Below are 24,142 nucleotides of genomic sequence, written 5' to 3' on the forward strand. Positions count from 1 at the left end.
TGTAGCCTGGACTGGACCAACTCTCCCAGGGATGCTCGAGGGACGGGGCTTGTCGAGGATCCCTGGGGCTCGTACAATAAAGGCCAAGGCGAGGTGGAGGATACACACAAGGAAGCCATTGTTTATCTTGCTAACTCTCAATGCAGATGTTTACTACTTCCCATTCTGATGACATTCTCCCTTCCAGATATGTTTTTTTCAGAAGGAATCAAACCCAAGAGTAATGATGGCTAATTACAAAAATTTAAGAACATCCATTCACAGGATCCAAACAATATAATCACCAACTACACGGCAAACTTGAAGGGCCTTTATGAAGGTCAGGGAGTGGCAGGATCCTGTCTCCAGGTCAGCCTAAGCCAGAGGATAAAAGGGCAGCTGGCAGGCCAGGTGAGCAGGGAACAGATATAGGGGCTCCCACTGGGCCATGCAGCCCTCCCTCCTGAAAGCATGGCTAAGTCTGCTCTCTGTGCTATGAGAAGAGGGGACCCAGTTTATTCCCACCCACACTGAAAAGGTGAGGTGAGAATATCAGTAGGGATGAGCAGTTGGCCTGTACAGGCCCCAGGTCAGCCACCTTCACTGGCTTAGAGTCTCAATTCTGTTATTCTGAGCATCAGGTGAGCTTGGGCCAGAGTTTCCTCTCGTGTCTTTGGTGATGTCTCCCGGGGAGAGCAGAGCATCTTCCTGACCACTGCCTGAGTGGGCAGTTCAGTGAGGCCTTGGACAGATTTTCATCCACCATAGGTCCCTGCCAACCCCTTACTTCTGGTGAAATTATGGGCAAGTCAGGTAGCCTTTCTAAGATGTAGTTTCTTCAGCAAAGTCATGGTTTGGAAGGAACTTTGCATATTTTAAGTCTACCTATTAATGTGAAGAATGTTGTCCCTATTATGTGCTTATATTTTGCAAGGTACTACACTGTGGTCAATATTAAAAGTCAAACACATTATTATCAAACATGTTATAAATTTCCAAAATCCATAGTGCTGTTGAAACAATATTTGAGGTCTGCAAATATCTAGATGACACCAAGTTCCCAGTCCCTACACGGGGACCATCACAGCCTCACCTCCCTGGGACCCCTCTGTGCCTCTTCTTGGTATTTTTGTGACCTGGACCGCCCTGACACTCGGCCTTGGGCTCCAGGCCTCCCTAACACCTCACCTCCCACTAAAGAGTCCAGCGTTTCTTCCCCCTCTCTGCCCATTTGTCTCCCCATGTCCACCTTTCCTCTCTGGGTGATTGTCAGCTTTCCAGCCTAACTCTTGTCCGCCTGGGCCTGAGGAGACAAGTGGTCCCCTCTCTTTGCCTTTTCTCTGGTATATGCCCATGTCTGGATCTTCCCTCTCCCTCACCCATGAAAGGATTGTTTCATTCAGTCCTGAGATTTAACCTCAGCCTCTCAAGGAACGTGAGCCGCAGAAGACACAGGGATGAGGCAGGAGCTGGTGCTGGGAAACCAGATCCTGGTGGGTGGCCATGTCCAAGATCTTGGGAATAGCATGAGTATGTGTGCTCATCATCGGAACAAAACTGCACTTGATTTCAGGGGACAGAGCTTGACAATGGTAATGGTTTAGAGGATCTGGAGCCCTCAATAGTGTCAGGGCAGAGGAAGGGCCGGCAACACAGTCATAATAATTTTTATCCTATGTTCCCAAATTACCTAGTAAATGGATAGAGAGATGGTGAATAAATGGATAGTGGGTGGGTGGGTGGATGAATGGATAGTGGATGGTTGATGGAAGGACTGAAGGATGGTGGGTGGATAGTAGGTGGATGGATTGATAGTAGGTAGTGAATGTATGGTGAAAGGATGGAAGGATGGTGGATGGATGGTGGGTGGATGGATGGATGGTGGTTAGGTGGGTGATGGATGGATAGTGGATAGATGAGTAGATGGATAGATAGATCAATGTATGGAAGGATGGATAGATGTTGCATGGATGGGGGATAAATGACAGGATTTTGAATGGATAGTGGGAGGAGGGATGGATGATGGCTGCCTGGCTGGATAGTGTATAGATGAGTAGACGACTGGATGGATGGATAGATGAGGGATGCATGGTGGATAAATAGGTGGATGGATGGATGGATGGATGAATGGATGAATGGCTAGATGGATGGAAGGATGATGGATGGATGGATAATGGATGGATGGTGAATGAATGGATGAATAGATGAGGGATAGATGAATGGATGAATAAATGGTGGATGGATGGCTTGTGGATGTGTGCACGATGGATGGTGGATAGATGGATGGATGGATGGATGGCTAGATGGATGGATGAATGAATACCTATGAGGCAACGATTGCCAAGGCACACTTGGACACTTCTAAGGTAAGTGAGTCTAATCCAATTGAGCATCACTGTGAGCTCTATGCACATCTGCTCCATCTACTGCTCTTCCTTTCTCGTCCCTTCCTTATTCTGGATTGGGGAGATGTCCAATTCTGACAAGGTTGTGGTCCTTTCACAGTTCTCCTCTCAATGAGCTCATCAACAGCCCCTCCCGTTCAGGATATTAGGGTCTTCGCAGTTTCTGTGGAAATCTCATCGGACATTTCCCACTAGTGTCAGCTTCCTCAGCTGACGCGATGGGACGGCAGACTCAAGTGGAGGGACAACTTGCTGTTTGCCTCTCGTATCTCCATCAACCATATGATCTCTTTCCTTGTTTCACCTGACTTCACAGCCCACTTTCCTGAGCTATGGACATCTGCTCTGATATTAGTCATTTTAAAGACATCTGGGCTCAGTCCCTTCAATCTTGTTACATTTTTCTCCATAAAGCCCTTATTACCGACATCTTTTTTCCCAAGCTTTCAGGAAAATGGTATACAAAGTGCTGAGCAGGAACCATTGATATCACCAGAGTAAAGTGATGCCATCCCTGCCACCCTTCGGCTTCAGAATGAACTTCAAGGTTTTTGGAATTCAGAACGCACAACATGGGGGTGTCCCTCCCTCTCGTCCCACCCCTGAGCTCCCCAATACCAATCCTGGGGTACTGGAAACAGGCCTCATCTCCTACCTGCACATTGGAGCCAGGCAGTGGCCTGCCATATAGGTCCTATGTCTTCTAATTATTAATGTGCTGGTGTTTCTAGGACACTTCACACGATAAAGATGGTGGTGGTGTTAATGAAAATAAGGGAGAGTCACCACCATGTACTAAGAACTAATTACAGTGTGGTTCCCTGGGTAATGCTTTACTTGCCTTCTCTCATTCACAACCCGCAAAAGCCCAGTGCTGTGGGTATTTGAGGAAGTGGAGGCTTCACAGTTCTCACATGAGCTGGAAGGTGAATAGACTGATAGGCACTGGGGATCTCTGAGCCCAGAGTGCGAGCTCTGGACTGGCTTCTGCTGAGACAAAGAACAGAGGCCTCTTGTCTACAAGACAGGTGGGCAAATGGGCCAGGGGCAGCCATTGTCATCCTCTTGTACCCAGTGGGGCCCCTGGTGGACTCACCTGGCAGCTCAACTCTGTAAGCGAGATGGGCAAGGAAGAGGTTTGGGGTATTCTCCATAGCACACCAACAGCCTCTCTAGGATCCTGTTGGGAACTGTCAGCAAGACAAGAATTATGTGTCCTTAGACTAGGCCTTATGGGGGAATTGTGAAAGTCACTTAGTGAGAGGCAAAATGCTCTGTTCCTCAGGGGGAAGTGGGGCTAGTCAGGGCATTGACTGTTCCGTTAGCTCATTCCATTCAGCCTACCACATGTGCTGGGTGTTGTTTACACCATCCTGGGCACTGAAGACAAGGTAAATAAGATGAGGTCCCCACTCAAACTTTCAAAGTCTTCTTGAGTGGCAGATGGGCAAGCTTTACCCAAGAGGAATGCCAGTCCTGAAGCCTGCAACCCACAGCCTCACTGTGCTTGAGATGGGAGGACTTCACCCAGGAGTGATCTCCTGGCTGAGGTTGGGGGAGGAGGAGTTTGCAAGATTCACTGGACAGTCTCCTGACCATCCATGCTATGCAGCCACATCAGCAATGCCTGGGGACATTTGTGAGGGAGGTCACGGAGGTTCACATGCTTCAGGAGATCATGGCAGTAGAGTGTGATGAGAGGTGATGACAGGGGCTATGGGATTGAAACTATCCTTTCATTTTTTTTCAGCAAAGATGCTGCAGAACCCCAGTTCAGTGTCCTTGGTGTATTGGGGTGGGACTGACAAGGCAGGGGCTGGGCTTAATGGATAAAATGGTGGCACAACCCTGGGTTGGAAGAGGCAGGATAGGCATTGAGAGAATGAGGAGCGTGCCCTTTGGTTGACAAGTCAGTATTCACACCCTGGAAACCTTGGGATGCTTCCAATGCCAGAACAGATCTCGAAGGCAGCTCCTGTTTTCTAGGAAGGCAAGTGGATGCAAACTGTTTATAATGCCCTTTGTGGAATCATTGCCTCAAAATTCAAAATCTGGTAGTGGCCACTGGCTCAACTGCATGGATGGCCTTGGCCTCCAGGGGGCAGCACTTTTGCTGGAATGTGCCAGGTGACCACCCAGTCTGTGAATCTGGGTGAACCACCATGTGACAGACTCAGCTCCTACTGTACTGTGGAAACCTCAGATCTCTACTTGGGGGGAGAGTTTTTCCTTCACTGCTCAGAGCTGTCAATCATCCTGGCTCCTCCCCACCCATAGCTCATGTTCCTTCCACACCCCATCCAAGGACCAACTTTCTCCAGTTTTCCAAAGCCCGGGCACGCCCTTCCGTGATCACCCCTCCACCTGTGAACCTGTCTCGCTGCAGCTGGCCTCGTGCCCAGGGACAGGACAATTGTGCTTCCCCGGCCTCACAGGATCCCCACCCTCAGGGGACACAAAAGTTGCTGGTACAGAGCCTGTCACCTCCTCTTATTTCATTCAGAGACCAGGTCAGGAAGTCTCAAGTTCAGGTCACCTGTTCCTAAGCTCCTGCAGCATTTGAGAGAACTCGTGAAAACAAGCCTCCGGCAGCCTTGACTGATGACAGCGATCCTGAGGCCAGCAAAGAGACGCAGGGTGGACAGCCTCCCTGCCGGCCACCAGCCGTCTCCACTCTGCACTGCTGGGGTCTGGGCCTGCATCCCTCCTGGCCACGCAACTCCCTGCATCGGGGTTTCCCCCACGTCTGCTCTTCCTCCTTCAGGCATTAGGACCTTCCCCAACCCCACAGGCCACAAGGAGTCCAACATGGCTCTAACCCATGTCACCTCCAGGGTGGCAACCCACCATCAACGTCTGGTTCATCCTGGAGAGAGACCATGGTATCGAGTGCTTCAGGGACAAGATGAATAATCAGGGCATGAAGATGATGAAGCTCTTGAGTGGGGCTCTCCACAGAGCAGGAGGCACCTTAGGGACAGTGGCATGGCCACAGAGAAGGGGCTGCCCACAAGGGCTGGCACCTCTGGCAGCTGTGCTCAGCCATTGGGCCAAACTGCACCCTATGCGCTGATCAGGGTCCCTGTGTGTGTGTGTGTTCATGTGTGTGTGTGTTCGGGTGTCTGTATAAGTCTTCACTGTCTGTCTCTTCACCATCACTGCGACTCGACCCTTCTTGGTCACTCTGCCATCCACCCAGATGATCCTTCTGACATCCTGGACCCTCAGGGCCCTCTCCACCCTCCTTCACTCAACCCCTGCCACCCACTACCCTGGCCTCACTCCACACATATAAACCTCTCCAGCATGACTGATAACCCATTTCAGGCCAACCCCTTCCAGTCGGCACCCAGTGGTGTCTTTGCAGCCCAGTCACTGTGGGCTCCCTCTCCTCACTCCTCCTCAGCCACTGGGTCTCCCCATCTGCAAACTTGGCTCCACGTTCACTCTCCTTCCCCTCCATCACGTCCTTTCTTCCTCTGCAGACACTGAGCTCCGGGACAGCCCCACGCTCCTGACCTGTAGCTCTGACCGACCCCTTCCACGGTCCTGGCCAGGTGAAATCCACCCTGGGAACCCAACTCTCTGCCTCCTCCGCATCTGCCCCCAGCCGGGAAAGGGGCAGAGGCTGGTGCAGTGAGGGCTGGTCCCACCTTCACATCACAACCACAGACTACAAGGGCCCTCAGTGCTGCCCACACCTCTCCCAGTGTCCCCAGAGGACCTCATTTCTCCCTGTTCTACATACATTTCACACATTCCTTCTCTCCTCACCATACACCCTGCCTCCCTGTGCAGGACAAATCTTCACCCCACACAAGACTCAGTGCCTGGATTGTGTGCACTATATGTGTACATGGCTTGGTGGGGCAGGATGTGGGTGTGACATACACATTGCCAGCTAGGAGGGGCCTGAGGTACAGCTTCTGAGACCCAGATTTCCCCAAGTAGAGGCCAAGCCCAGGAGGCTGGGAGAGACTGACATCCTAAGGGAGACAGAGTCCACACCAGGGGACTCTCCCTTCTCCAGGATGCACGTCTTGGGAAGGGGAATTCGTGCTCTAATGGTCCAGGCTGGGAAGACGGGGTTCCACTCAGGAGGGGCTAGGGGCTGATTCAGGGTGAGAGGGAGGAGAGTGGAGGCCCTTGGAGTCTGGGCACTGGCAGTCTGAGCCCCCTTCTCTTGATGCCCCCCCCCCCCAGCAAGCCATCGAATGTGGGGATGTCCCTTAAGGACAGGCTGTGGCAGAGTGGACAGAGCACGCCTGAGCCCAGGGGGTTCCATCCTATCCCATCCACAGGGTGTGATTCTCTGCTCTCCAGGACACAGGGGGCTGCCTTTCATGTGGAGTCTTCAGATAAATGAACCACCTCAGGGTCCTCAGCCACGCAAGCAGCTCCTTGGCTCAGGCTACTTCTGTCCAAAATGGAAAAACGCACAATGAAGAATATAGAAACGACCTATAATCCCACCACCGATATCCAGCTCCCTTCATGCCCAGACCTGGTCCTTTGTGTTTGAATGGGGATCAAACCGGGAAATTTGTTTTTAAATTTTCGTGGCATTTCTATTGCCCTCCTGACTCTTCAATGTCCGAGCTGAAAGGACTAACCAATTAGAGATGACCTGGTTTAGTTCCCTTCCTGTGTTTACAGATGGGCAGGAACTGAGACAGGGAAGGATGGAGGGGCCCCAGGCCTTGGACCCTTCCTCCCGCACCTCAGCATCAGCTCTGCTCTGTCCCCTCAGGCTCACCTGGAGACTGTGTCTTGACTGGATCCCCCTCCTGCTCCTCCCTCGGCCACAGGACACCATCCACCAGCTCCCTCACCTAAAGAGATAAGAACAGCAAGAACAACTATAAAAGCCGTCATTCAAGGAGTTCTTGCCCTGTGCCAGCAAGGAGATAATTATCTCACTAAGTAAGAGGAACCAAAATTAACTCATTTTACAGATGAAGAAACCAAAGCCCACACGGTTAATCAATTGGCCAGGGTCTCTCTGACATAAGAAGAGGTTAAATCCAGGATATGAACCCACATCCATAATTCTGGAGTCTTGCACTAATAACTATGCCTTGGAACTAATCAGTAAAAAAGTCTATAATCATGTGATTGGATTTGCAATTTGGAGCATAGCATCCATACCAGAAAGTATGGAAATCGTACTTGCATAGCTCCATGAATTATCCAAGGGAACACACCCGGCAACCATACTCACAAGAAACAGAAGGTGACTAAGCCTCCAGTGGCCCCCTGATACACCGATCCCAGGTCACTGCCCTCACTCGCCCAAGGGGAACCAATATTCTAACTTATGAATTTGCTTTCCTTGTCTTGGAACTGTGTTTAAACAAAATCATGCAGAGTTTCTTCTTCTATGTCTGACTTCTTTCATTATGCTTGTAAGATTCATAAATTTTCTTGAATGTGGCTGTGGTTGATTTTTATTTCTGTATACAATTCCATTTTAAAACATATAACCCATTTTATTTATCCATGCCACTGCTGATGAACATTGGGTTGTTTCCAATTTGAGGAGGTGGAAAAAACCAAAGTAGTATCTTTAAAAGTACACATTTTTGTAAGAAAGTGATTTATATATACTTTGTAAGTATGGTCATGCATCGCGTAATGACGGGGATACATTCTGAGAAATGTGTCGTAAGGCGATTTTGTCGTTGTGCAAACATCATAGAGTGCACTTACACAAACCTAGATGGAATAGCCCGCCGCACACCTCAGCTATACGGCACCAGCATCAGATACACGGTGGATCATTGACCGAAACGATGTTATATGGCACACGACTGTACTGAAAAATTTAGGGAAGAACATACGCTAAACTATTAGTAAGAGTTATCTTTGGGTGAGAGGACTTTTTTGTGCTGTCAGCATTTTCTCATTGTCTTCACTGAGTATGTATTGCTTAAATAATAACAATTTAAGTGAAATCCTACTGTGTCCCAGGTGCCCCAACAAGCGCAGGGCAGTTAGGAAGACTAGGACCCGACCAGGACCAAAATGCAGGACTTGATAGTGAGACTGGCATCCAGACCAACTCGTGTTAGGATCAGGGTGACCCGGGGCAAGTGACTTAACTTTCCCTACCTCAGTTTCCTCCTGTGTAAAATGGGGATAAGAACAGTCTCGCTCCTGTTATTATGGAAACATGTTTATGATTTATTGAGTAAAATAAAATTTAATGGGTGTAGAGTTTCACATCTAGAAGATGAAAAAGTTCTGGAGATCTATTTCACAACAATGTGAATATATTTTACTGAACTTCAAAATGCTTAAGACGGTACATTTTATAGCATGGTTTTTTTTTTAACACAATAGAAGAGAAACAAATTAAACTACTTTAAAAAAGCATCCTCTCTCTCATGGGGTGGTCACGAGGACTGTTTTTGGGGAGATAACGCATATAAAAGTTCCTGGCGGGCATGATGAGCATGCTTGTTATGCTCCTCTATTCCATGCCAGGTAACTCTGCAGCAGGAGTGCTGGTGTCAGAGCTTTGCAACGAGGCAGTAATGTTATCACTACACTTTTAGCCAAAGTTCTGTTCACGAAAACACTTTTCCAAAGGTAATTGTTAACCTCAGGGGGCAAAAAAAATTCTTCGCTAGGAACAAAAGGGTGGCCGTGATGTCACTGAATAAACCACTGTGTCTGCGAGCAGCCCCTCTCTGCACAGACACGGCACAACCGAGGCAGAGGGTCAGAAGCATCCCTAAGCAAGATGATGGAGAAGGGTTGCCTTCCATCCCTCACACTGCCTTCAAATAGCCTAGGTTGAAGGGATTTTTCTGATCCCCTTATTTTTAAAAAATACACAGCCCAGGGCAATTCTCATGCCTTGGCTGCCCCATGCAGAGAGGGGAGGCTGAGTCACTGGGTCTCAGAAGCTGCGGGCTCACAGCAGGGCTTGGAAAATCAGTATCTGTCTCTGAAGTGATCCGAAGTGCTGAGACCTTTACCCCAAACGGCAGTAGGCAGACATTAGCAACAGTCTTTCACAGCCTTCGAAGATGTGGGTTTCCTTCCCAAACAGCCTCGAAAGGCAGCAACGGGAGCTATCCTCTAAGATGCAGACATCTAGAATTCGGCTGCAGAAGTGCTTTCCAGAGAATCCCAGCTCTGTCTGCAGACAGGCACAAGAGACAGCTGGACTCTGGGTGACTGTGGATGGACCTACACCTGAGCATCTCCTCTCTCAGAGAAGAGCACGGCACTGTGGCTAACAGCACACCCTAAATGCTTATCTTCGAATCTAGGTCCCGTCACTAATGACCTGTGAACCTTTGGGTATCATTCTTCCCCACTCTGTGCCTCAGTTTCCACATAACATACAGCACCTCTTACTCAACAGGGCTTGCCCTGAGGATTAGCTCAGACAAAGGAGGGGCAGGGACGCATCGGGGTTTTCTTTTAGTCACATAAGCACTCAAAGGAAGTTAGCTACTCTTCCTAAGAATGCCTAACATGCAAAAGCACAATTACTGGAAAGTGAAAATCACAAAAATTAACTTCCTGCATAATCTACTGGTTTTTAAATTTTGCCTTTTCCTGAAATAAAAGAGAATTTTGAGGAAGTCTTCAGACTCATCAAATCAGTCACAAGAAATCTGGATGAGCACTCTCTTTCTGAAAACCAGCGTTCAAATACATGGGCCCAACAGAGACTGGAGGACCAGCAATAAGTGGTATTGTGTTACTCCTCCTCGTTCCTCCAGCTCCTTCACCTCCACCCGGCAAACCCTTAAAGGGAAAGGTCTGTGGTCTTCTTCTCAGGGGAATGAGGAAAGAGCCAGACTCCTCCTCCACAGCCAGGACAGGGGCGGGACCAGGGGGATCCTGTCAGGGAAGGCTGGAGCCATAGAAAGTTCAAGAACCATACCGGAAAGTGACCTGGACCTGACAACTGACCCTGGGGCTTCACAAGCCCAAGGTCCACGAGTTCCCAAGGCTTCCCTAGAGAGAGCACCTTCAAGAGACACCTTTAACACAATACACACGCACACACACAAACGCACACACAGAGGAAGACAACGTCATTGTGTGCTAATGAGAAACCCAAAAAGTACACGAAGTATTTTTAAATACAACCTATTTTTAAACAAAACATCAAGACGCTAGATTTAATAAAGGAATTTTTTTCTCCCAAAATGTGGATTTCTATAAAAACTCTTACAAAAGCATAAAAGACTGAATCACACTTAAATCTATATCGTAGGCCTTACCACAAATGAAAGGAGGAAAATGACACAGAAGCAGGATGTTCTAGAAATTCCGGGCAATCTAGTTGTTGTATTAAGACTGATGAAACACCAAATCATTTCTCCCTCTCCACTTGAAGTGAATCTGGGCAGGAAGATGAACGTACGAAACCATTTCACTTGCTATTTGAGGAATTCTCTTGTAAAATGTACAATCCCTTTACATTTTCCCAGGCAGCTGCTAGGGGTTGCTAAGGAAGTGATGGAAATAGAAAATATTCTAAGTAAATAATTAGTGATTTCTGAGGGGCAGGTTCTTTAGATATTTTTCTCAGAATTGAACAGCTCTTAGGCACAGAGACTAGACAAGTTTCCTTTCTTGCTTTCCCTCTCTCTCTCTCCCCTTTCTTTCCTTCCTTTCTTTCTGTGTTAAAGAAGAGATGCAGAGTCTCCAAGCAGTGAGCTGGCAGAGGGAGATCTGGAGCCATTCTACTTGTGCCCACCTCAGGAGAGCCACAGAAGAGGATCCGGGTCCCCCATCTCCACGCAAGCCAGCAGAACTCTCGGGATGTCTGTTTTATTCATTGGTACTTCGGTGAAAGATGACGTTTGAACAGTAGAGTCTCAAAACAGACATCTGTTGTTTTGGCACCAGCGTGCATTTCCCTTCTTTGATGACCGTCTGCTGGCTTTGCTTTGGGAAAATGCCCGCATTTCATCCTCTGTGCCCGCAGGGGAACTGCCTCCCACCTCTGCTCCAGGGAGGCAGTGCCTCAAACCCCACACCCCCTCTGGCACCAAGAACTGCTTGCTGGATGTGCACGTGACCCCTAAGGAAGCAATGAGCTACCCTGAGGCGTTAGCAGAGACTTCTGGGACAAAGATGGTACACTTTTCCTACTCCATTTGGGGCAAGAAAATTGGGCTGGCACCCGCTTATGACCACAAGGGGACAGGTTTTAAGAAAGCAGCCAACCACCTCAGAGGCAGCAGAATCCAGAAGTGGGAGATCCAGTGACACTGTTTAAGCCCTAATGAGGCCACCCCTTCCCAGGACTTCTCAGATACATAAGCCATTAAATTCTTTTTCTTTTTCTTTTCTTTGGTGAGGAAGATTGGCCTTGAGCTAACATCTGTTGCCAATCTCCCTCTTTTTACTGGAGGAAGACTGTCCCTGAGCTAACATCTATGGAATCTTCCTCTATTTTTTGTATGCACACACGGCCACAGCGTGGCTTGATGACCAGTGTGTAGGTCCGCGCCTAGGATCCGAACCTACAAACCCCAGGCCACAGAAGTGGAGCACGCCAGCTTAACCACCACGCCACCAGGCCGACCCCTAAATTCTTTTTTGATTCATGCTTATTTCAGATTTCACCTGGAATTTCCGTGTGTTATAACCAGAAGAATCCTACCCAATAGATTTCTGCAGCTAAAGCTAAGTTTCAAAACACTGGGAAAGATTTTCTTTAAAAGTGCTCTAACATACCATGACTTGGGGCAATTTCTTCCTCCTGGAGGATGAGAGGTAAAGGGACTGAAAAGAGACACAAAGCCAAGAAAATCTAGGAGCATCAAGGCCAAGAGTTGAAGGTAAACCAAAACACTAGACTTTCAACCCAGCAATTCATAAGTGAATGAGAACCAGTCAGTACGGACAGAACAAACTCTCTGTTTCACGCTAAATAAGGAAATCAGCGGTTCTGGGTGAGGTCATGCGGTTTGTTGGTTGAACCTGTCATGCGATTCTCAGAATCTAAGTGGGTAGTTTACCTATTTAATATTGGGCATATATGTTATAATAATAATTTCTAATATTAAATGTCTTAACATATATTTATGGTAACGTGGTATGTTCATTGTCCATATTCAGACAGTAACAGGAATATTCTCTCTGTATCTGAACACAAATGAAAAACTAGCTAGAAAGTGGGTAGAGAACAAAAGATACTCAACTATACTTGAGTTTGCTTTAAACATTGCTTTTGGTGTTTGTTTATCATTTACTGAAAGTGAGCCTTTCCTAAAGCGTCTTATTTTCAGGGGCAAATGTGGAGGGTTAACCTAGCTTGGAAGGAGCAAGGAGCCACGCACATCCCACATCTCAGGAAAACGCCTCACTCCGGACTCAGCCTGTATCGCATCACCACCCCCTAGAGGCAGTCTACTTAAATAACAGGAACGGCTAAGAGTTACCTAAGCATCTTTTCAATTGACCACAGCAACATCGAGGTCATTTTGTGCCCCCAGATCAAAGCAAGATCTTCCGTCAAGAATGGGGGGATTAAGAACCAAGAAATTAAGACACCAGAACGTTGGGTTGGGGTAGTGTAACTGGGGAACGTAGGCAAATATTAATGGCAATATTGTGTTTACCAGCATTTTCCAATGAGTGGAGCTCTTTCTTAGCACCAAGAATGTACAAGGGGAGTCCAGACAGTACAAGAAAAAGCCATATTGAGGAGGGAGGGACAGCCCAGCAGAGGCTCGAATGAAGGAGGGATGCAAGCCAAGAAATTATCTAAGGAAAAAGCATTAAAGGCAGAGCGGGCAACAAGTGCAAAGGTCCTGAGGCAGGGCCATGTTTGGCTTCTCAGATACAGCAAGGAAGCTAATGCGGCTCAAGGAGAGGAGCACAGAGAAGATGACAAGTGAATGTGGCTGAAGAGGTTGGCAGGGTCAGATCCTGTAGGGCCTTGTAGATCATGGCCAGGACTTAGAAGTTTTCTCTAGGTTGACAACAAGCCATTGGAAAATTTAAATTAGGAGAGTGATGTGGCCTGCTTTATGTTCTAAAAGGATCACTTCCCCCAGCCACTGTGTGGAGAGCAGATTACAGAGGGCAAGAAAGTCAGCGGAACAAGAACAGAAGTCGGCTGCAGCAGCCTGGGCGAGGGATGAGGGGGTACCAAGGCAGGTGGTGCCAAATAAATAGATACACAGAGAAAGAGATATCTACTGATAGCTACCGACACACACATATACATAGACATGTACGGACATGCACGTCTATCTCCACCACAACAACACACTTATAGTATGATATAGTCTTTACAATGATTGAAGAAAATTATTTTTCACATAAAAAATCAATATAGGCAAATACATCTATATGGAAAAAGAAAAAATAAAGAAACTTGCAGGAATAATACTCACGACTGAAGTTTAGAAGATACCAAACTCTTGATATCAAAATACACACTATCAGAGCTTTGGGTAAATTTTACGTGTGCTCCTAAAATATCCTGTGACCTCCTAAAATAGTTCTGTGTTCCAACTGCAAAAAATAATTAAAAAAATACCTCGTCAATTTATTTCACCCTGCCAATTGGATTGACTTCGGATAGAAGAGAATAATGAAATACAGTATGACCACATCCTTGCGTGAGTTACTGTAGCAGACAGCTGACTGTCCCCAGACTCGTTCTCTCCTCCTTCCTGGGCACACAGACACTCAGTAAGTTCCCCAGAGTCCTCTGCAGCTGGAGGTGGCCATGCAACGAAGTCTCCCCAGCAGAAGGAGAGCGGAAGTTATGAGCGTCACTACTGCCTCACCTGCTGAAGAGGAATCCGCTCCCGGCCTTCTGCCCTCGCTGCTTCACGGTGGCTGCAATGCAGACAGGGTGCAGTCCCAGCTCCCATCACGCAGCAGAGAAAACTCTCTAAGGCAGGGGTTCTCGATCAGAGGGAGTTTTGGACCCCAGGGGACATTTGGTAACGTCTGGAGACATTTTTGGTTACTAAAACTGGGGGAGGGCCTAACTACTAGTGTCTGGCGGGGTAGAGGCCAGAGAGGCTGCTAAACATCTTACAATGCACAGGACAGCCCCCCGCAACAAAGACTTTCCTGGCCCCAAGTGTCACTGATGCCGAAGTGGAACCACCTTGCCGTTAGGCCATTTTTCTCAAACTTCGTGCATAATAATTACCCAAGTATTGTCTTAAAACATAAATTCTGCTTCAGAAAGTCTGGGATGGGATCTGAGATTCTGCTTTTCTAACAAGTTCCCTGGGGGGCTCTGGACGGCAGAGCAACCAGATGGGAAGAACAGAACGTGGGTCTCTGAACGGTCTCCTGGAGCACAGCTGCCCCCGCAAGACTGGCTGCAGTGCTCATGCACGGCTGCTGTTCAAACACACACGCCTGCACTCACTGTGGTCAGCTTGGGTCTCTCAGAGTGGCTGGTCGCCACGCAGCCCTGACTGCTACAAACTGTGAATATCAACTTTCGTTGCGTAGTAGAAAAATCATCGTCTGTCTTACGGAAGCCACTGTGTTGGGGTCTCTTTGTTTTCACCCTAACTCGTACAGTTACCATCTGCAAATATTGGATGGGTACATCTTTTTTGCTGTTTGGCGAGAGAACTAAACAGCCCCAGAGGGGGTATTTTCCAGAAAGGGAGACGAAGCAAAGGGAAGAAATGGAATGAGATGGAGACCGCTCGAGCTATCTGAGTAGAGCGTACTGCTGCTGTAACAAATGACCATTCACCGATGGCTTAACTGTTCTGGACGCCAGAACCCTGACACGGGTCTCCACGGGCTAAAATCAAAGTGTCCACACGCTGCGTTCCTCTGGAGGCTCTAAGCAAGGATGGATTTCCTTCCCTGTTCCCTAGCTTCTAGAAGCTTCCTGAATTCCTTGGCTCATGACCCCTTCCTCTATCTTCGAAGCCAGCAACAGCAGGTTAAGCCCCTCTCATGCTGCCATCCCTCTGACTCTCGCTCCGTGCCTCCCTCTTCCACTTAAAAGGACCCCTGGGATCACACTGGGCCCATCCAGATAATCCAGGATTATCTCCCATCTCAAGGTTAGCTGTCTAGAAATCATAATTCCATGTGCAACCTTAATTCCCCTTTGCCACATAATCTAGCATATTCACAGTTTCCGGAAATTAGGACGTGGTTATGGGGGGGGGGGCATTATTCTGCCTTCTATAGGTGAGAAAGTATGTTAGTCAGGCAGCCAGAAGGTAAGAAGTTAATATGCCAACCTGGAAAAGAGACAGGGTGCAGAGAAAAATGAAATGATAGGTCATTTGAGAGTAAAATGGAAGAATCTCCTGGTCACTCCCAAAGTTCGGGAGCCGCAGCGCAATCCTAAGAAGCAAGTGTACCCCACCGCTCTGTACGTTTTCAGTACAAAAGAATGACGCATCAGTGGTCCTGAGCTGGGTGAAAGAGTGATGCAGACAGAGGTTCTCCAGAATTCCGGGATCTTTATGCAGTCTGCCCTAACGATGTTTGATATCCATAGTGTGTAATAGTTTCTGTAAATTAAACTTCTTAATCTAACTTTGTGATAAGAATGCTCATCCTGTATTTCAGGTACTCCCTGGAGGGCAATATTCCAGAAAACCAGTTACCTGGGGGAATTCACGAAAACGTGCATGGATTAATAACAACTAACAGACGTAGACAAAGCAGATCCCAGCACAGCATCATCATTCTATCCTTGCAAAAGCACCATGGAATTATTAGAGGCTGGTACTCCCATTTGAGAGATAAGAAAACAAAAGCTCAAAGGCTGAACACTTATCTATGTGCACAAGGCAAGGTAGACACAGAACTCAGACTCAAAGCCTTAATTCTGATTTCAGGTTCAGCTTTTTCTTTCAAAACACAACATGGCTCCAAACAGTCCAACTGCCCTGTGACAGAGGCGCTCAGGCAGTTAGGCTCAAATACTTCCTCAGCTCCAGCGACACCCAACCCTCCAGCCCCCTGCAGAAGGCTCAGCCAGGAGGCACCAGGAAGGGTGCCCCTGTACCTACAGTGAGTGACATATCAAACACGGGCCTCAGCGTAATGTTTTGATTGTTAAATGCCAACTATGTAATTTCGATAACGCATTTAGAGAAACATAATCCACTCTTAGAGCATAACGGTCTATCGGGAGTAATTGAACTCTTCTAAAACTTCGGCAGCATCAGCAACAAAGGCCAGGAACCAAAAGCCACGTGTTACAGTGAAGACACCTGGCTTGTGCCAGCCTGCTGTGTGACGCTGGGACTCCTGCCCGCCCTTCCAGGTCACATTCACTTTCTGTGTAACACTGGGATGAGAAAGTCTCGACTTCACGAGGCTGCAGTGAGGAATAAAGGAGGTGATGTCCTGTGCGGTAGGCAGCTTGTGGGAGACTGCTGAGCCCACATGGTTTGTTTGAGTGGGTTTCTCTTTCTTGTACCCAAAATAGTCTTGCAAAAATAGGACGTGAAAGAGCTGACAACAATTCTTAGCCAGAGTTCCCAAGAAACGTTAGTGTCATTTCTTTTCAGAAGCCTGGAGTTTTGCAAGAAAAGTTAGCACACAACAGGCCCTCCTTCCATTCAATAATTCATTGATTCAGAATTAGTGATTAATAAACTACCATGACTGAGTGCCTGCTGGGTGCTAAGCACTGTTCTGGGCGCCGGCAAGGAACAAGATGGACAAGACCCCCACTCTCATGTAATCTGCCTTCTGGTGAGGAAGAAGTAACTAAGTAGCATGATTTTGGAAAGCAGTAAATGCTCTGAAGAAAATAAAACAGCGTCACAAGCTCAGACGTGGAAAAGGGTCTTTAAATTAGGTAACTGGGAGAGGTATTTTCCAGGAGCTGAAATTTGAGCCGACACCTGAAGGACAGATAAGGAGCCTAGGGTAGTTTAAGGATCTGGGACCGAGTATTTCAGGAGAAGGGAACAGTGGGAATGAGCCTGGTCCCAGAATGGAAGCCAGTGCCACAGTTTGCTGCTGGGTCCAGACCGCCTCAATTAGCCCATCTGGTAGGCAAGCAGTCCATCTGCATGCGGAAAATCACAAGCTCCTAGCAGGGAACGCCAGCAGTGATTATTCACTCCCGTGATGCTGGAAGACACCACCTCCAGTGGGAAAGAGATTTGAAACAAATAAAAGGAAATGCTGCATGTTTGTGACCAAACACCTGGGTCTGAATCTCAACTCCACATTTCGAGCAAGTTACTTGACCTCTCTGTGCCTCAGCTCCCTCGCCTGTAAAATCACAGCGCCTATCTCGCCAGGTCCTCTGAAGACTGAATGACTCCACTGCTTGGAGCAGAGCCTGGTGCACACACAGGAATACAATGTGTGTCTATCACCATGCTGTCACCACCACCACCACCATTATTCTTTCCCATCCACACCGTCATCTCCCTGTCCCATTGAGAATAACCATCACTTGTCCCTGACTGGACTTTTGCTTTGCAGCAACAGGAGTGCATGTAAATTTACTGATTTACACCAATTCAACTATTAATCCACATCTTGGCACAGTCCTACCACCCCTGAATTTGGGATAGAAAACAATCAGCACCCACCGCACTGTTTATGAATCTAAACAGTAACAGCTGTCTTACCATCTTCTCCGTAATGTGGAAAGTAAGGGAATTCTATAAATGAAGTACAACATTTTCGCCACGTTCATATAACCAATACTTTCAGACCACTCTCAAACACACCCTCAACTTAGCAGCAAAGAACTCTAATCAAAGGAGGAGGGAGGGGGGAGGGAGAAGGGAAGAGCCAGGGACAGGATGAGAGGGAGGGAGGGAGGGAGGGAGGAGGAAAGAGCCAGGGACAAGATGAGAGGGAGGGAGGGAGGAGGGAAGAGCCAGGGAGAGGATGAGAGGGAGGGAGGGAGGGAGGGAGGGAGGGGGGAGGGAGAAGGGAAGAGCCAGGGACAAGATGGGAGGGAGGGAGGGAGGAGGGAGGGAGAAGGGAAGAGCCAGGGACAAGATGAGAGGGAGGGAGGGAGGGGGGAGGGGGGAGGGAGAAGGGAAGAGCCAGGGACAAGATGAGAGGGAGGGAGGGGGGGGGAGGGGGGAGGGAGAAGGGAAGAGCCAGGGACAAGATGAGAGGGAGGGAGGGAGGGGGGAGGGGGGAGGGAAGAGCCAGGGACAGGATGGGAGGGAGGGAGGGAGGGAGGGGGGAGGGAAGAGCCAGGGACAAGATGAGAGGGAGGGAGGGAGGGAGGGAGGGAGGGGGGAGGGAAGAGCCAGGGACAAGATGAGAGGGAGGGAGGGGGGAGGGAAGAGCCAGGGACAAGATGAGAGGGAGGGAGGGAGGGAGGGGGGAGGGAGGAGGGAAGAGCCAGGGACAGGATGAGAGGGAGGGAGGGAGGGAGGGAGGGGGGAGGGAGAAGGGAAGAGCCAGGGACAAGATGAGAGGGAGGGAGGGAGGAGGGGGGAGGGATGGAAAAAAGACATGCTAGCCAAGAGAAAGAGGTCACTTTCCATTTACTCCTCTTTCTTTGATGCCCCTCCATAAAGTACTAAAATTTGGTTCTTACAAGTCCCTTGCAACTTTTGCTAAATATATTTCAAGTTATTCTGTTTGGTTGGCTGGTTCTATAAATAGAATATTTTCTCTCATTATATTTCCAAAATGGTTCGGGTAGGCATATAGGAAAACTACAGATTTTGCATAGTAATTTCCTCATCAATGCCCTTAATGAACCCTATTATTGTTTCTAATAGATTCATGGGGGGATTGGTTATCTTAGATTTTCCAAAAGAAATGAAATTACTGGCAAATGCTGATAATTCTACCTCCCCCTTTCTTATTCTTTTTTGTATCTAACTGCATCATCTATTAATTACTGAGCAATGGTAAATAATAGTGATGATAATGGGCATTCTAGTCTTGCTCTGGATTTAATGGGAATGTTTCTAGTATTACACCATTAAAGATGATGCTGGCTTTGGGGAAGATCCCATTTTATTAGGAGGTGTTCTAAAAATTAGAAATAGATGCTAATTTAATCACATGCCTTTTAGCATCCATCAAATAAATCATAGAATTTTTCTCATTTACCCGTACTAAGAATAAGCCAAATTATTAGATTTCCTAAGATTGAACCATCCTTCCATTCCTGGAATAAACCCCACTGTGTCAGGACTTTTATTACTTTGTGAGGTAACCATTCACTTGTCCGTTTCTCCACTCTGCAGGCTCTTTCAGGTCACCGGCCATGACTGATTCATGTCTGCCCCAGCACAAAGTTGACAGTCAATACATGGTTAATGAATAAATAAATGAATGAATAACTAAAATAACAAGTGCATGGAACCTCCCAATATTAACCCTTTGTCCCTCTTTCTGGGTTAAAATACTCAGAGAGATCATACACCTGTCCCAAGTAGATCTTTATAGGTTTAATAAACATGTGGCTAGACTGGTCCCCACTTCTAGCAACAGAACCCTTGAACACCTCATCTTCATGGGGAAACTATTCCCTATGGTCTCAGTGGGACTAGCCCTGGTTGCTTACTCCCCCCACCACTCCAGGCCAAAGGGGTGGCTACATCAGCCAGGCCCGATGAGGGTACTACACAACGACAGCTTTAGGAATGAGCACATGACCCAACCTGGACCACAGGCATCTCCAGGAATTTCTTGCAGAAGCTCTTAAGAAAAGTTTTTTCAAAATCACTTATCTACCCTAAGTTTCATGTAGCCTCATTATTAGTTATCTCAGTGATCAGACATCACAAATGTGAACTTACATTTATAAGTAAAGTACTTTGTTCAGTGTGCCCAGACATCTTTAGATCAGCAAAACTGTACTCATGAAAATATGGGTCTACGCTTCTCCTTTGGAGGCAATCCATCACGGAATCTTCTTGGCCTTCGGGAACTCAGCTTTGCTTGAATGTGTGCTCATTTCATATGGGCCTTTGTGGTGGAGCCGTCTGTGTTTTAATGGAGAAGTTATTTTCTTCTCTATGGTTTACTACTGCTTTTGGTTGAGGGTATTTTTACGTGAATAGAGCTAGCTGAAAATTTTCAAGAGACCAAGAAAAGAGACTATAAAATTTAGAAAATTTTATATTTCTGGAATTTGCAATAGCATTTACAATTCAACACAATGCAGAGGAAAACAATACACTAGAGACTTCCGTAATGGGGTTTAACAATTCTGTAATTTGGGGGAAAGCATAAACCTCTCAATTTAAAAAAAATGTATTACTTCCAAAAGAATTAAATAAACATATAATGTTTGTCTCGGGTTGCTGCTTACCATCTTGCCTAAAATGTAGTGAGATAATCTATCTGAGAATGAGGCAAGGTAGAGACAAACCCGGCAAAGAATGGAAAGAGACAGAGACCTTGTCAAATCACTCAAGCCCCTGGATTCAGCTTTTCCTGAAGCCACTTACCCCACAGACTTCCTAATTACATAAGCCAATAAAGCATCTTTTTTTTGTTTATAATAATTTAAGCTCAATTTCTATCATTCACAACCAAAAAAGTATTGCCTAATTGATGTGCTGCTTTGTTTCCCTGTAAATATGCTTTACACATTCTTAAATAAAGATTGAAAAAAAAAAAAGTAAAGGTAGGCAACCCTAACTAGTGAGTGTTAAGAAAAAAAAAAAATCAACCGCTTGCTTTTAATGAATGGCAAGATGGGCTGAAAAGCTCCCTTAGTGAATTATAATTTCAGACTGAAATTCCCAAGACAGTTACAGAGGAGCTTGTCAAACCGCAGAGACCAATGGAATCAAGAGATTACTTGAAAGATCGTTGGTTCAATCAGTTTCAGAAATAGCATCCATTATGCAAACCCAAAACCTTTAAAACTTTCTAACGTACAACCCTGGCAATCTCTCATTCACCTAAAGTCTCAAGGCCCCTCTCCTGACTCAATTTAAAACTAAAAATGCCTGGTATGATTTACAAAAGTTAAAATAATTAAGTCATGTTATGATGGCCGGAGAACTCCAGGGAAAGTGGCCAAATAGCAACGTAGGGAGTTTGGCGGGGTCTGCCAGAACAGTCCTGCCTTCTCCAGTGCCTTCAGCTCTGCAGAAAAATGGAAGGCAAAGCATGCCCTCAGCATTCTAAATGCCTCAGTCTCTCTCCACTGCAAGCGGCCTCCTTCCTACAGTGGGCTCAAGAAAATATGAGAAGGAAAGCCCCGAGAGCCTGCCCCCTTCCATCCCCCGTCCCCTTAGTGGAGAAGGCTGGCTGCAGGTACCCCAGGAAATCAGACTCTTCTCCTCCTTCGGCTCATGTCACAGTAGACCCAATTCTGGAATCGGTTTGGATTATTCTCTGGAGAGCTACTTAAGATCTGCTTCAGGGTTTGAGATCCCTCATTCAGACATAATCTTGAAATGAAAGATGATTTGCTAATGAAAAATGCATTACAGCTTTCTCTGTAGGGCCTTCTGTACTGATAGGCAAGATAAAAGGAAGGAATTGAAGGAAAATGAAGGAGAAATGCAAAGGAAAAGGAAAATTAGGAAAGAGAGAGAGGAGAGAAGGAGAAGAAGAAATTTATCATGTCATACACTCTGCGTGGGGGCACTTTTTAAGGGCCACTTCATTTCACCCTCACATAATCACTTACAAGTAAGTAACATTGAGCCCATTCTGCAGACAAAAAAATGGAGGCTTGGTGATATTAAGTAACTTGTCTAAGGTCACACAAGGAGGATGCAGTGGATTCTGACTCAGAGATACAAAAACTGGCTCCAAATAATGTTGCTCCTACAGTGCTCTCCTGCTTCCTCTGAAGGGTCTAACACAGACGTCTGCTCCAGAACCAAAGCATTTTAGTGGGCGAATGGGCCCTACGGAGACAATATAACCTCATCAGAAAAGAAACAGGGATTTAAAAAAAAAAGATGAAAAGAAAAGAAAAGGAGAGAAAGAAACAATTTAATATAAGTAACCCAACGCCCAACAGAACTAGGATGGGGCAAGGCAAAGCCAGAACTCAGTTTTTCTAACTCTCAGGTCTTACTCAATCCACCTGACCAGACCCTATTACATAAGTACAGTTTATCAATATGGATCAAACAGGGGACTGCCTCGTTAATGAGTGAAAAGCTGAAAATTTTCTCAACTTCTGGAAAATGTTCATTGGGAACAAATGGGAAATTTATTGGGGAATTGTCTTTTTCTGCCTCGATGTTCCTCTTTCTACCCAGCTCCTTTTGCTGTTGTTGCAATGTATCTGGGAGGTATTTGCCCCATGCTCTTGCAACATCTGCAAAGGGGGAAAACTGTAACCTAAAACAGCACACAGAAGCCACAATTCTGACAACCACAAAGGGTACGGGTGTGCCAGTTACTTTCCAAAATGAGTTTAAGCCAGAGCCACAGACTGGTAGCCGGCTGGCTGTACCGAGCCCACAGGTGGGTTTTGTTTGTCTGCAGTGCTAGCCCACACTGCGCTCGGAAGAAATTTCCGTCTGTTGCCAACATTAAACACCAGATAATTTCACATCAAAAACTGGATTTCCAGTTTCTCTTACCAACTGGAAGATCTGATAACCCTGATGCCACATTTGCACGTGGAAAAGAGTAGCTGTCCCTTTAGACAGAGCTTGTGCATCCCAGTTTCTCCCCACCTGGTCTGTTTCACTCATTTATACAATCGCTGTGGGCCCAGAAGGCATGTGAGTTGGTGACCCTTGGTTTAAGAGGTTAAGCAGATGTAGACTGCAAAGCCAATCATTATTAGACTTTTCCTAAAAACACCCCCAATAACAGACTCTTCTCTCAGTATTAAGACAGCTGTGACAGAAGGTAAGGCATATGAGACCAAAAGGATTTGAGAAATGGAAAAACCCAGTAGTTGAGTCCATTTGGATTTTTGGTCTAGGATACTCACTTTTTGCTTAGAAAATACATTCACTTTTATTATTTCATTTGTTCCTCTCAACAATCCTGCAAGGCAGGCATTATTCTCAGATAAACAAACTGAAAATGAGTGATGTTAAATCAGTTATCCAACCAAGATCATCTAACTAGTAAGTTGCAAAACCCAATTTTGTCCAGCTACAAACGCCTTGCTTTTGAAATAATGAAAGAACACTCTGTAAGGCCATAAGGCCTGTTTCCACCTCAGGGCCTTTGTGCCTGCTGTTCCCTCTATTGGAAACCTCTCCACCTACATATCCACATGGAAGATTCTTACTCTTTCACTTCATTTACATCCCCTCCCCAGAGAGGTTTCCCCTAACCATTTGACTTAAAATAATATCTGTGCATGCACACACACACACCCCAATTACTCTCTAAACTCCTGCTTCTCAAAGTGAGGTTCAGGGATCAGCAGCATCAGCATCAACTGGGAAGTTAGAAATGCAGAGTCTGAGGCCCCTCCCCAGACCTGCTGAATCAGAATCTGCATGTTAACAACACCCCAGGTGATCCATGTGCATTTCAAGTTTAAAAAGCACTGCTCTACAGGAGCCCTGCCCACTGGAAATGCAATGGGAGTCACAAGTGTCATTTTAAGTTTTCTACAGCCACATTAAAAAGGTTAAAAGAACGACTCGTTTGTTTGCTGTCTCCCCTACCACCCTACTAAAAGATGCCATTTCCACAAGAACAGGTCCTCCCTCTGTCTTGTTCTCCACTTTATCCCCAGTACCTAAAACAGTACTGGGCACATGGTAAACGTTATTAAGTGTTTGTTGAATGAAAGAAGGAAAAGACATTCCAGTACTTTCTGAGTGGTAGCGTGGCACAGGGAAAGAAACCAGCACCCTGAAATTGGACAGATGTGGTCAACTCAA

General features: G+C 46.7%; 1 long non-coding RNA gene across 48 annotated transcripts in view; it reads right to left on the minus strand.

Annotated features, from left to right (window-relative positions):
* The window catches only part of LOC102149688 (uncharacterized), a 104,177-nt gene that overhangs the window by 24,110 nt on the left and 55,925 nt on the right, over window positions 1–24,142 (minus strand). For 30 of the 48 annotated variants that reach the window (XR_011430200.1, XR_011430242.1, XR_011430240.1 and 27 more), the window contains 2 exons: window positions 7,141–7,216; window positions 95–6,801 (listed from right to left, as the gene is read on the minus strand). This is a non-coding gene — a long non-coding RNA (uncharacterized lncRNA). Of the gene's footprint in view, window positions 1–94; window positions 6,802–7,140; window positions 7,217–24,142 lie in introns of those variants that run through there. The other 18 variants (XR_011430209.1, XR_011430208.1, XR_011430212.1 and 15 more) reach the window with 12 other exon arrangements.

This window comes from Equus caballus, chromosome 21, assembly GCF_041296265.1.
Source record: "Equus caballus isolate H_3958 breed thoroughbred chromosome 21, TB-T2T, whole genome shotgun sequence".
NCBI lineage: Eukaryota > Metazoa > Chordata > Mammalia > Perissodactyla > Equidae > Equus > Equus caballus.